The sequence below is a fragment of the Cherax quadricarinatus genome, chromosome 35 (assembly GCF_038502225.1).
Source record: "Cherax quadricarinatus isolate ZL_2023a chromosome 35, ASM3850222v1, whole genome shotgun sequence".
Taxonomy (NCBI): domain Eukaryota; kingdom Metazoa; phylum Arthropoda; class Malacostraca; order Decapoda; family Parastacidae; genus Cherax; species Cherax quadricarinatus.
In genome coordinates this window covers 28,014,934-28,027,250 of record NC_091326.1, presented here as the reverse complement: position 1 = coordinate 28,027,250, position 12,317 = coordinate 28,014,934, and the positions used below count along the sequence as shown (strand labels likewise).

Below are 12,317 nucleotides of genomic sequence, written 5' to 3'. Positions count from 1 at the left end.
AAACGTACACCTCAACCGATACCAGACCAAAACTTCTCAACGCAGGCTTCACCATTATTTGGACTCCTGAGCACCGTGCCAAAAGCACAGTCATTACTAAACACATAGACTACTCTCTCCTGACAGCCTATGACACAGACAAAGAAGACTTAATAAAAGATATCAGTACTAAGAACAAAGTCTCTGTTGACGATATTTACAGACCCGAAAACTCTATCATTCTCAAAATACACTGTTCAACTCCTGCTGACGCCTCTACACTCTTCAGTCAAGGAATCTTTGCCAAGACCATCCGCATTCCTCCAAACACTTTCTTCACTCCGAACTTCCACCCAATCACACAATGTCTTAAATGCTACAAATTCGGCCATGACAAAAACACATGCACATCTACACAAGTCTGCTCAAGATGTTCAGCAACTGGCCACTTCTGGAATGCTTGCAACCTCCCCCTTAAATGTTCTAACTGCGGCGGGTCACACACAGCAGTTGCAAATTCCTGCCCTTCTAGAAAGCACATTCTCTCCTCCCTCAGAGCAAACCAACCTCCCTCCCTCCCCAACCCCTTCCCTGCACCTCCCTCCCCTTCCATACCTCCCTCCCCTACCCCCAATTCCTGGGCCTCCCCACGCACTTGGTCTACCTCTTCTACTCTACACACATCAAACACCAATACACAGACTACAAGCACTTCTCCTTTTACACCTACACCCACACTAGACTACAAAAGTAACTGTCAACTCGCCACTGCTGCCCACTCTGCGATGGTAATCTCTCAAGCTTACCAATCAGACTACTCACATGTCCTTAACCTAATCTTGTCTGCTAACAATCTTCCCTCTTTAATTATCCCTCCTTCCTGCTTCTCTTCTAAGCCTCCTACAACCTCTCCCTCCTCCCTCTCTCCCACCCACCCACTTCCTACTCCCACCAGCTCTCCTCCTCCCCTACCCCTCTTCACTACTTCTACACCTCCCACCAACACCCCTACTGCTGCTGCTACGACCACCTCTCCCCCACATCCTTACCCACTTCCTCATTCCCATCCAAAGCTTCCACTTCCTCATCCCTTACCATAGCTTCCTCTTCCTCATCCCCTACCAAAGCTTCCACTTCCTCTGCATCCACCTTCGCCCACTCCTCCACCACAACCAAAACTTCATCCAGGTCCAACTCCACCTCCTCCAGACAGAATCCACTCAAACCTAAACCTGCCCCAACTTCTGACAGACAGACCAAAGAACATAAAAACAGATCCATCTCTTCCTCCCCCTCCAGGAAACGGGTCCGTAGCACCTACAAACACACATCCACTGATGGCACCACATCCTCATCCCCATCCAAAGCTTCCACTTCCCTTACCATAGCTTCCTCTTCCTCATCCCCTACCAAAGCTTCCACTTCCTCTGCATCCACCTTCGCCCACTCCTCCACCACAACCAAAACTTCATCCAGGTCCAACTCCACCTCCTCCAGACAGAATCCACTCAAACCTAAACCTGCCCCAACTTCTGACAGACAGACCAAAGAACATAAAAACAGATCCATCTCTTCCTCCCCCTCCAGGAAACGGGTTTGTAGCACCTACAAACACACATCCACTGATGGCACCACTATCACGGGATTTAATCCAAACGTATAACCACACGTCTGGACACATATATCCTATTAAGCCTTGCGGCGTACCCGTCCCTCACAAAAGTATGCACCACCCCACTAACAACATATTGACTCACGTCAACTACCCCGACTCCGCGCAACAGATCCCCGAGACACTCAGAATAAAAACCACTGCCTCTCTGCTCGACATCCTTTCTATGCATAACACAATTCCAATCCTCCCCCAAGATTGTTATCTCGGGGAAGGACTGGAGATGGACTGGAAAAAAAACCCGTCTTCACTCGGACATCCCATTCAGCCAGGCCGTATACCCCTATGAATCCCACCCATACCCTACCCCACCATCCGTCTACCAGTATAACACGGCCATCGCTCTCAGCTTCCCGCCGCAAAACTATGAACGGACTGGAAACCTTTAAGGAGGATCGCAACTCTTCCTTTTAAACGGGAAGAACATGCACCAAACACCTCATACCCTGAATTATGCAACTCACTCACAATTCTATAGTTGTGCTCCTGCACAAAAACTAAATCTGAATTACAACTTCGTAAGAACTCTTCAAATTCCAACTGCTTGCTAGCTGTCCTCAAGCCATTCATGTTGAATGCGACGCACTTGAAATATAGGATGACGGTTTCCCTTGAGGCACCTTAATCCCTTTAGCGCAGTGATCTGCCAGACCTTTACCCCCCCCCCCACCCCCCACCCCCTGGACTACCTTGTATCATATTTAACCCATATTCAACATAAGAAAGAAGGAACACTGCAGCAGGCCTACTGACCCATGTGGAGCAGGTCCATGTCCCCCCCCCGGATTAGCCAAATGACCCACCTAGTCAGGTCAATTCCACTTAAGGAAGGAGCACAGCACCAGACCTAGTAGCGCAAGCTAGTCAGGTCCAACTCACACCCACTCATGTATTTATCTAACCTATTTTTAAAACTACACAATGTTTTAGCTTCTATAACTGTGCTCGGGAGTTTGTTCCACTCATCCACAACTCTATTACCAAACCAGTGCTTTCCTATATCCTTCTTGAATCTGAATTTTTCCAACTTGAAACCATTGTTGTGAGTCCTGTCTTGGCTGGAAATTTTCAGCACGCTTCTTACATCCCCTTTATTTATTCCTATTTTCCATTTATACACCTCGATCATATCCCCCCTAATTCTGCGCCTTTCGAGAGAGTGCAGATTCAGGGTCCTCAGTCTATTCTCATAGGGAAAATTTCTGATACATGGGATCAACTTTGTCATCCTCCTCTGTACGTTTTCCAGAGCATTTATATTTATTGTAGATGAATGGTTCAGAGAACTGACATGTTGTTGAATTACACACATGCGCAACTCTTGGGTATCTTTATTGAGGAAACATTTCGCCACACAGTGGCTTCATTAGTCCATACGAAGGAGAAACTTGAAGAACAGGAGGAGAAGGAGGTAATCAGTCCCTCAGCCTTGAGTCGATGTGGTCAGTCCATCAAGATTGATGGACTGACCACATCGACTCAAGGCTGAGGGACTGATTGCCTCATTCTCCTCCTGTTCTTCAAGTTTCTCCTTCGTATGGACTGATGAAGCCACTGTGTGGCGAAACGTTTCCTCAGTAAAGATACCCAAGAGTTGCGCATGTGTCTAATTCAACATTTATATCCATACACAAATAACCCGCACATAGAAGAGAGGAGCTTACGACGTCTCGGTCCGACTTGGACCATTTACAAAATCACACTAACGAGAAGTAGAGCAGGATGGGTATATATAGGCAGTAAGTGGTAGTAGTAGTAGTAGCAGCAGCAGCAGCAGTAGTAGCAGTAGTAGTAGTAGTAGTAGTAGCAGCAGCAGCAGCAGCAGTAGTAGCAGTAGTAGTAGTAGTAGTAGGAGTAGTAGTAGTAGTAGTAGTAGTAGTAGTAGTAGTAGTAGTAGTAGTAGTAGTAGTAGTTGTTGTAGTAGTAGTAGTAGCAGCAGTAGTAGTAGTAGTAGCAGTAGTAGTGGTAAAAGTAGTGGTGGAGGTGGAGGAAGTAGTGGTGGGGAAGAAAGAAGGAGCCAGTCAAATACTAAGAAAGGGGAGCACTGCAAGGGAGCTAGGTGCCCACAGAGGGAGAGCAAGAACACAGAGGTGGGGGGAGGGAATAATAAAATAAATAATGAAGGAACAGGAACACAAGGCAGAAAAAGAAAGACAATTCATAAGAGAAAAAGGAAAGAGGAAAGGGGAAGAGGGAGAAGAAGGAAAAGGAGGAATCACGGGTGTTCTGAAGTGTGGAGCATTTTACAATGTAGTGGGAGAGGAAGGCATCTACAGAGACGAAGCCACGACTAAGATTCATACAAGGAAAGTTGTGTATTAGGGAGGATTCAACCAGACGGCGACTGTTAAAATTGGAAGTAGGGAAGACAGTTTTAGCAGAAGACCAGTCAATAGGATGGCTGTGATCTCTGACGTGACAGAAAAGAGCATTGTTAGTGTCGGCAAGCCTAACACTATTTTTGTGCTCCCTAAGTCTTTCAGAAAGAGATCGGCCAGTTTCTCCTAAGTATTGAAGAGGACAGGAGGAACAAGAAATAGAGTAGACACCAGGAACATCTGTAGAGGGAGGAGAGGTATTAACGAGATTAGTGCGAAGAGTGTTAGTCTGGCGGAAAGTATTCTTGATGTCTAAGGAACGGAGAGAATTGTTGAGATTAGAAAGACCGGAAATGTAGGGAAGGCAGAGGACAGAAGAGTTCCCAGGAGTTTGGGAGAGAAGAAATTACGTTTAGCACGTGAGAGGGCAGAGTCTATGAAATGGGAAGGGTAGCCAAGATGGGAAAACGAATTATGAAGAGTGGAAATTTCTGCTGGAAGGAACTGAGGATCACAGATGCGGAGGGCACGGAGAAAGAGGGACATCAGAACACTTTTCTTGGCAGGGGATGCATGATAGGAAAAGTAGTGAATGTACGTGCCACTGTGCATAAGTTTGCGGTAAACGGAAAAGGAAAAACCTGTATCTGAGAGGTGGACATGGACATCAAGGAAAGGAAGCAAGGAGTTAGATTCCCATTCAGCTTTAAACTTAATGGAAGTGGTAAGATTATTAAGAGCTTCAAGAAAAGGTTGGAAGAGACTAGAGTCATGAGGCCACATAGCAAAGATTTTATCAACATAGCGAAACCAGTGATGGAATAACCTCGGTACCAAATCACACCCTCAAGGTCCTACAATGGAACATTCAGGGCCTGAGGGACAAACAGCACCTCTTGCTGGAGGCAGTAATTCGGGATCGGGTTGACATCATCTTGCCCAAGACTACCCGGTTTTGCTGGGAATTTTCGGCACATGGACCCGGGCGTTCACTGCAGAGGCACAGCTGCATTTGTATCCAATACAATACATCACGAGGTTATAGCCAACCCTGTGGACTGTGGGGAGGATGTCGAGGTACAGGCCATACCTTGTGCACATACCTGGGGCGCCCATTACCATCTATAACATCTACAAGAACCCAAGACACACCCTCGACATTGCAGAGCTCCTCGCACTAGCACGCACTGAGTGTATTATTGTGGGTGGAGATTTCAATGCACATCACCCAATGCTACACTCTCACTCAGCAATCAATGCTACTGGCAGACACATAGCAATGCTCCTACACGATATTCCAGAGGTAAAGTTGCTAAACAATCGAGACCCCACACACCTGTTGGGTGGCTGCCTCGACCTTACCTTCGGGCCAAGACAACTCGCAGCAGGGGCCACATGGGAAACTCATCCTCACCTTGTCAGTGACCACTTTGCAGTGATCACCACCTTCAACATCAACAGGTCTCCCACAGTTGTGCTGCCTCCTAGATGGGACGTAAAGAGGGCCAACTGGAAGGTGTTCCATGATTATCGTCATGTAATAAAGTTGGTAGAATTACCGACAATATGTAAAGTAAAAGGACACAAGTGCAACTAATGTGACATTTATTGTGGCAACGTTTCGTTCTCCAGGAGCTTTATCAAGCCATTACAAACAATACATGGACACAGAGGGTATATAAAGTCTCAGATTGAGGTGCAGTACTAGTGAGGTAACATTTCGATGTTCACTAGTGGTAGTAGTAGTAGTAGTAGTAGTAGTGGTAGTGACAAAAGTAATACAATATGGTAGAGCAATTAATTCGTACAAGAGTAAAAGGATATAAAAGCTATTACTTGGGTAACATAAAAATAGGTTGGACAAATATAGACTGGAAAGAAGCAGCTTGTTTCAGTGTTCACTCTCTGTAATGTGCTTTGTGTAGTATAACAGGAGAGACTATGTGATAGCAGGGTTTACTGTTTTCAGGAGGATTCTTGCTAAGACTTCGGAGATGGTGAAGCTGCCGTTGTTTTGTTTAATTGTATTCGAAACAGCGATCAGTGCTGATTCGAGGCACTTGCGTCTGCGGAAATTAGTTTCTTTGATCACTAATTGGGCGTCTCTGAATTTCATGAGATGATTGGTGGAATTTCGGTGTTGTACACAGGCGTTGTTCAAGTTATCGTTCCTACATGCGTAAATGTGTTCATTGAGGCGGGTGTCGAGGTTTCTTGCTGTTTCACCTACGTAAATCTTGTCACAGCCTCCACAGGGTATAGTGTAAACTCCTGCATTGACTGGTTCGTGGTGCTTGGATTGTGTCCTGGTTAGATTCTTTATTGAAGTGCTAGAAGCGATGGCGACTCTGGTGTTAGCTTGTGAAAGTACTTTTGAGACGTTCAGTGCAACCTGGCTGTTGGGAAGAATTATAACTTTGTTGGGAGTGGTGTTGATGCGTGGAGAATTAATGATCTGAAGAGCTCTTTTCTTGCAATCTTTGATGAAAAAAGAAGGAAAATGTAACTCAGTGAATGTTTGGTGAATATATGTACATTCCTCGTCAAGAAACTCAGGACTACAAATTCGGTATGCTCTTAGGAAAACCCGATGATGATGCCTCTTTTGGTCTTGGTATCTTGACTGGAATAGAAGTGTGTGAGATCATTTTTATTGGTGGGTTTCCGATAAACTTGAAATCTTAGGTTGTTGTCTACTTTGTGAATGAGGACGTCGAGGAAAGGTAGCTTGTCATTGGACTCTTCTTCTAGTGTAAACTGGATCGCCGGTTCAACTGCGTTGAGCCTTGCCTGAAGATCCCGTACATCAAAACGTTTTGGAGTTATTACGAGGACATCGTCCACGTAACGTAACCAAGTGACGCTTGAAGGGATGATGTTGGCGAAGTGTTCGGACTCTAGGTGTTCCATGTATAAGTTGGCTAGGACGGCACTTATGGGGGACCCCATTCCCATGCCGTAGGTTTGTTTGTAGAGCTTGTTATTGAAAGAAAAACAGTTGAAATTAACACAGAGTTCAATCAAGTCAACAAAATCTCCGGGAGGTAGAGGAAGATTAAGGTCCTGATTGACTTTACGTCGGAGAACCTTGATGGCTTTTTTTTTTTTTTTGGTAGGTACTTTTGTGAAGAGGGAAGTCACATCCAAACTGCTTAGTTTCTTGTTACAGATGGAGAGGTTACGGATGCGGTTGAGAAGGTCGCCTGTACGAATTAATTGCTCTATCATATTGTATTACTTTTGTCACTACCACTACTACTACTACTACTACCACTAGTGAACATCGAAATGTTACCTCACTAGTATTGCACCTCACTCTGAGACTTTATATACCCTCTGTGTCCATGTACTGTTTGTAATGGCTTGATAAAGCTCCTGGAGAGCGAAACGTTGCCACAATAAATGTCACATTAGTTGCACTTGTGTCCTTTTACTTTACATTATCTTCATGACTGGTGGTCCACATACTCTCTATCTGAAGACTGTGATACGGCTGAACAGGAGCTAATCACTGTTCTCATCCAGGCAGCAGAGTGCGCAATTCCAAAGAAGTCCGCAGGACGTACTCACTAAAGAGACTGGCGGTTTTACAACGACGAGGTGCGGGAGCAGAACCACCGCATCAACTCTTTTAGGAAGCTATTCAGGCGTAACCCTACGGCAGAGAACAGGAATACTCTGAGAGCCATTGTGCAGCATGCCCGCAGAGTCTCTCTCAGAGTAAAAACTGAGAAATGGCTGGAGAGGTGCTCAACATTCGGGCATCACACCACCTTATCTGAGATATGGGGCAAACTCAACATAGCAACTGGCAAGAGCAAGCCGAGCCCAGCAGCACACCCGAACCCATCCCAGGAAGCTGAGAAACTAATGGAGCTTTTCACTTCCAGGGGAGCCTCCACTCAGCTCCCACAGGACATCCGGAATATACAGAGGGATCTTCTGCCACAGCGCCAGCTATCGATACAAGCTGCATGTGAGTCGGGAGATGTGACTGATGAAGACCTCACGGACCTGGAACTCCGACGTGCCATTAAGAACACAGGTGACACTGCCCCGGGCATCGATGGTGTTACGTACTCCATGATTGCACGGGCTGGGCAGAGTGGATGGGAGGCCATACTAGATGTCATTAACAAGTCGTGGAGGGCCAGGACACTCCCAGCAGCTTGGAAGAAAGCTACCATCGTACCAATTCCAAAGCCCAAGGACCCAGGCAGTATGAGACCCATATCGCTGACCAGCTGCTTAGCCAAGACTGCTGAGAGGATGGTGTTAAACCGCCTCTTATGGAAACTTGGACCCTCTCATCATCACATATTTGGCTTCACCAAAGGAATGGGTACAGCAGAGTGCATAACCACTCTACTAAGCAAGATTGCTGATAGTAACAAAAAACCTAGTATCGTCGTCTACCTCGACCTTGAAAAGGCATTTGAGCTAGCCAGCCCCACAGCAATTCTGGCAATACTAGCTCGGAAGGGAATCAAAGGACGCCTCCTGGCCTGGATATAGTCCTACCTTAGGGGCAGGCAGGCCTGTGTCAGCTTTCAGGGACACTACTCTTCCTTTAAAACCCTGGAAAACGGTACGCCACAAGGAGGTGTGCTCAGTCCTACTTAACATCCTTATGCAGGAACTTCCCTTTCATAGTGGTACACAGCTCCTCAGCTATGCTGATGATCTTGCACTCGTAGTGAATGGGAAAGCCAATTTAGAACGACAGGCTCAGAGAGCTTTGGACCTAATTACGCAGTCTTGCAAGGAACTAGATCTTGGCCGAGAAATCTCTTGCAATGATGTTCAAGGGACCAGATCCTGTGAATAGATTACGTATTCAGGATATAGAACTTGAGTGGACAGGCTCCTACCTGTACTTGGGAATCTACATTGATAAAAAGCTGACCTTTCAGAAACAGGCCGAGTATGTCAGACTCAACGCCATGAGAGCCATGACGAGGCACAGTGCAGGGGCAAGCAAAGATGTACTTCACTTGTACTATATACAAGCTATACGCTCGCTCATTGACTACGGTGCACCGGCGTTAGCTCATCTCTTCCCGCAGAACAGGCAAAGGGTGGAGGTCGTACAAAATCAGGCGATGAGAACTATGCCTGGGGCCCCCATCTGGACCAACACAGTATGTCTCAGATCTGAGGCCAGGCTTCCTTCCTTGGCTGACAGAGTAAGATACATAAATGCCTGCAAAGTGGCCACGATTCTGTACCGGCAGCAAGGTACCCCACTAAGGAGACGGATATTGACAACCATGACACAAGATCCCACACTCTTCACGGACTACTCCTGGATTCGTTCGTTTTGTGCTGCTGGGCGGAAGCTGCTGCCTATACAACTACTCCTTGAGAAGAGTTGTGACCTTCCTGTTGCTAGGTACCATCCACCACCTCCCTGGCGCCCAGATCCAGCCAATGTTTGCATCATGCAGCTACCCATCTTTAAGCGTCTCTGCAGTCAAGACACCCTCAGCAATCATGCTGAGACAAGCATGGCACTGGCAGAGGGAGGCACATGTGCAGTGTATTTCACAGATGATTCTGTCGACCCTGACAGGAAGAGAGCAGCAGCTGGACTGTACCACAATGGTCACACACAAGGCTGGCGACTCCCTGACCACTGCACGATCCTTCAAGCTGAGCTGGTGGCGATTCAGCAGGCATTGTCACATGCCCTACGACATCGACTCCGACCTGTCATACATGTTGATTCCACCTCTGCAATCAATGCCCTCTCCCATCCTCAACCACAGGACAATGTTCACCTCATCACATCGATCCTGAGCATAATGACAGCCTTAGAAGTTCAGGGTAACAGATCGACATTGAACTGGATCCCCAGCGATGCTGGCATCCGGGGAAATGAGGCGGCAGATGATGCAGCCAAGGCAGCAACAAACTATCCACATGTTGGGATTACTGTCCCAGTCAGCCTACGACAGACCAACTGGTGGCTGCCAGAGCCATGAAACTTATGGGAGAGGTCTTAGGTGATACCCCATCTCAACAGTGGTACCGAGCAGCGGCTCAGGGAGAACCCCCTCCATATGATAGAAGCTGGTCCAGAGCGCAGTGTACCGCCATCCATCGGCTTCGTTTGGGCTTTCCCACAGCCAAGATGATGGTAGACAAGGCTGAGGAGGAGATGCGCCAGTACTGTCAGCACGTTGTCCAGCGGCTCCTAACACACTATCTTCTGGAGTGCGAAGGTACTGAGACACTCCGCAGGCAACTAGGAGTGATATTTCCTCCCGAAGAGGACCCAGAGATGACTGCGGCCACACTAGTGTACCACTGAGTCAACGAACCAGTCAAGCTGTTACCTGTGATAACGACATATCCTCCTCGCTAGTGTCCATAGTTAGAAGTACATATGGTGTTGTCGCTTATGAGATGCACCAGTTGAACTGACCAGAAGGGTGCTTGAGCAGCATACGTCGCATCATTGTAGAAACCTTTTTCCCTTGGGAGCCAGAGACGGGTAATCGCAAGATTGAGACCCGTGCCAGGACTACGGTCTTGGCGAACATTATACATACATACATCTACACTAACGACATTCCAACACCTGTATACCACAACTCCATCACACTAGCCTATGCAGACGACATTACACAACTTATCACTCATGCCAATATAGATACACTCACACACAAAACACAAAATGGGAACAAAAATGGAGGATCAAAACCAATGCAGCTAAATCCAGCATTACATATTTTAACTACAGGAAACGTGATCCTCCATTACCTGTCGAGCTCAGAACAGCTGACACCCGCACTTATATCCCCATCACACAATCTGTCACTGTCCTTGGCGTTAATCTTGACTACCTTCTTCGTTTACACGGACACATTCACTCAAGGCATGCAATGGCTAGTAAGGCCCTTGCGGGCCTCTACAAGCTGAAACAAGCCTCCCAACGCACCAAACTACATCTCTACAAATCTCTAATACGTCCTCTGATAACTTACTCTCCTCTACCCCTCTCTCTTGCAGCCAAAACGAACTTACTTAAACTGCAGCGGGTCCAGAACAAGGCGCTGCGCTGGGTGCTTGATGTCAGATGGGAGGACTTTGCCACAAGCGAGTCTCTCCATGCCCAATTAGACATCCCTGCGCTGAATCTGTACTGGAAGACGCTCAGTGACAGACAGATAGGCAAACTTGAGACACGACACGACTACTGGACCTCTCTCCTTGACGAAGACATTCGCAGACCCACAAACCAACACAACCTTTTCTACTCCTTGTATGATCCTGCTCCTAACCCTATTTACAAATAACCTTGGATTCTCTGACAGGTATCATTCTCTGACCCACTTTCGCCTTAGCTTTAGGGTTAAGACATAGCTCAATTCTACACTCCTCTCTAGCGCTAATCTTCGCCTGTCCCGTTCTCCCCGCTCACCCCACAGGAGTCCCAATAGAAGAGCCTGAATTTCTCTTCTCAATATCTGTCCCACAATCGCCTTCGCTGCTGGGTTAAGCCCTGGCTCTATTTCTACGACTAAGAACACTCCTCTCCAGCACTATTCTTCGTCTGTCCCGTCTTCCCCGCTCATCCCATTTGGGATCTTACCTGTACTATCGTTCGTTCGTTCGTTCCTCTGTATGTTAGAAGTGATCAAGGTCCCAGGACCGAAACGTTTTCTAATAAATATATTATAGGGCTTGCTTACGTGTCTTTCTAAACCAACTTGTCGGTATTTATTACCAAGGTTTATACCACCAGTATCAGGATCTACAGTCATCACAAACATACACCTACACACCAGTATCAGGATCTACAGGCATCACAAACATACACCTCCACACAAGTATCAGGATCTACAGTCATCACGAACATCTCGTCACTAGCAGCAAGAGATACATTCATGGTTGACATTACTTACATTTATATGATCTCAAACTGTCACTCTGAATACAAATGATTATAAACCTTTCACTCAAATACATTGTTTTATTGTTTCTGGAACTGCTATTATTTTTTTTATTTACACATCGGCCGTTTCCCACCAAGGCAGGTGACCAAAAAAAAAGAAGAAACACTTTCATTTTCATTCACTCAATCATAGTCTCGCCAGAGGCGTGCCTACACTACACTTAAAAACTGCAGCATAGCAACACCCTCACCTTCAGAGCACACGCACTGTACTTCCCACCTCCATCTAACCGGTTTCCCTGAATCCTTTCATAAATGTTGCTATACATGCACTCCAACAGCCCGACAATTCGTAAAAATAATTTATCTCCACTCACTCCTAACACGTTCACGCACACTTGCTGGAAGTCCAAGCCCCTCGCACACAAAACCTTCTTTACCCCTTCCC

The 12,317-nt window shown here is 46.7% G+C and overlaps 1 protein-coding gene across 2 annotated transcripts in view; it reads left to right on the top strand.

Moving 5' to 3' along the window:
* Positions 1–12,317, top strand: part of LOC128703679 (phosphatidylinositol phosphatase PTPRQ) — a 90,232-nt gene that overhangs the window by 73,735 nt on the left and 4,180 nt on the right. The window lies entirely within an intron of this gene.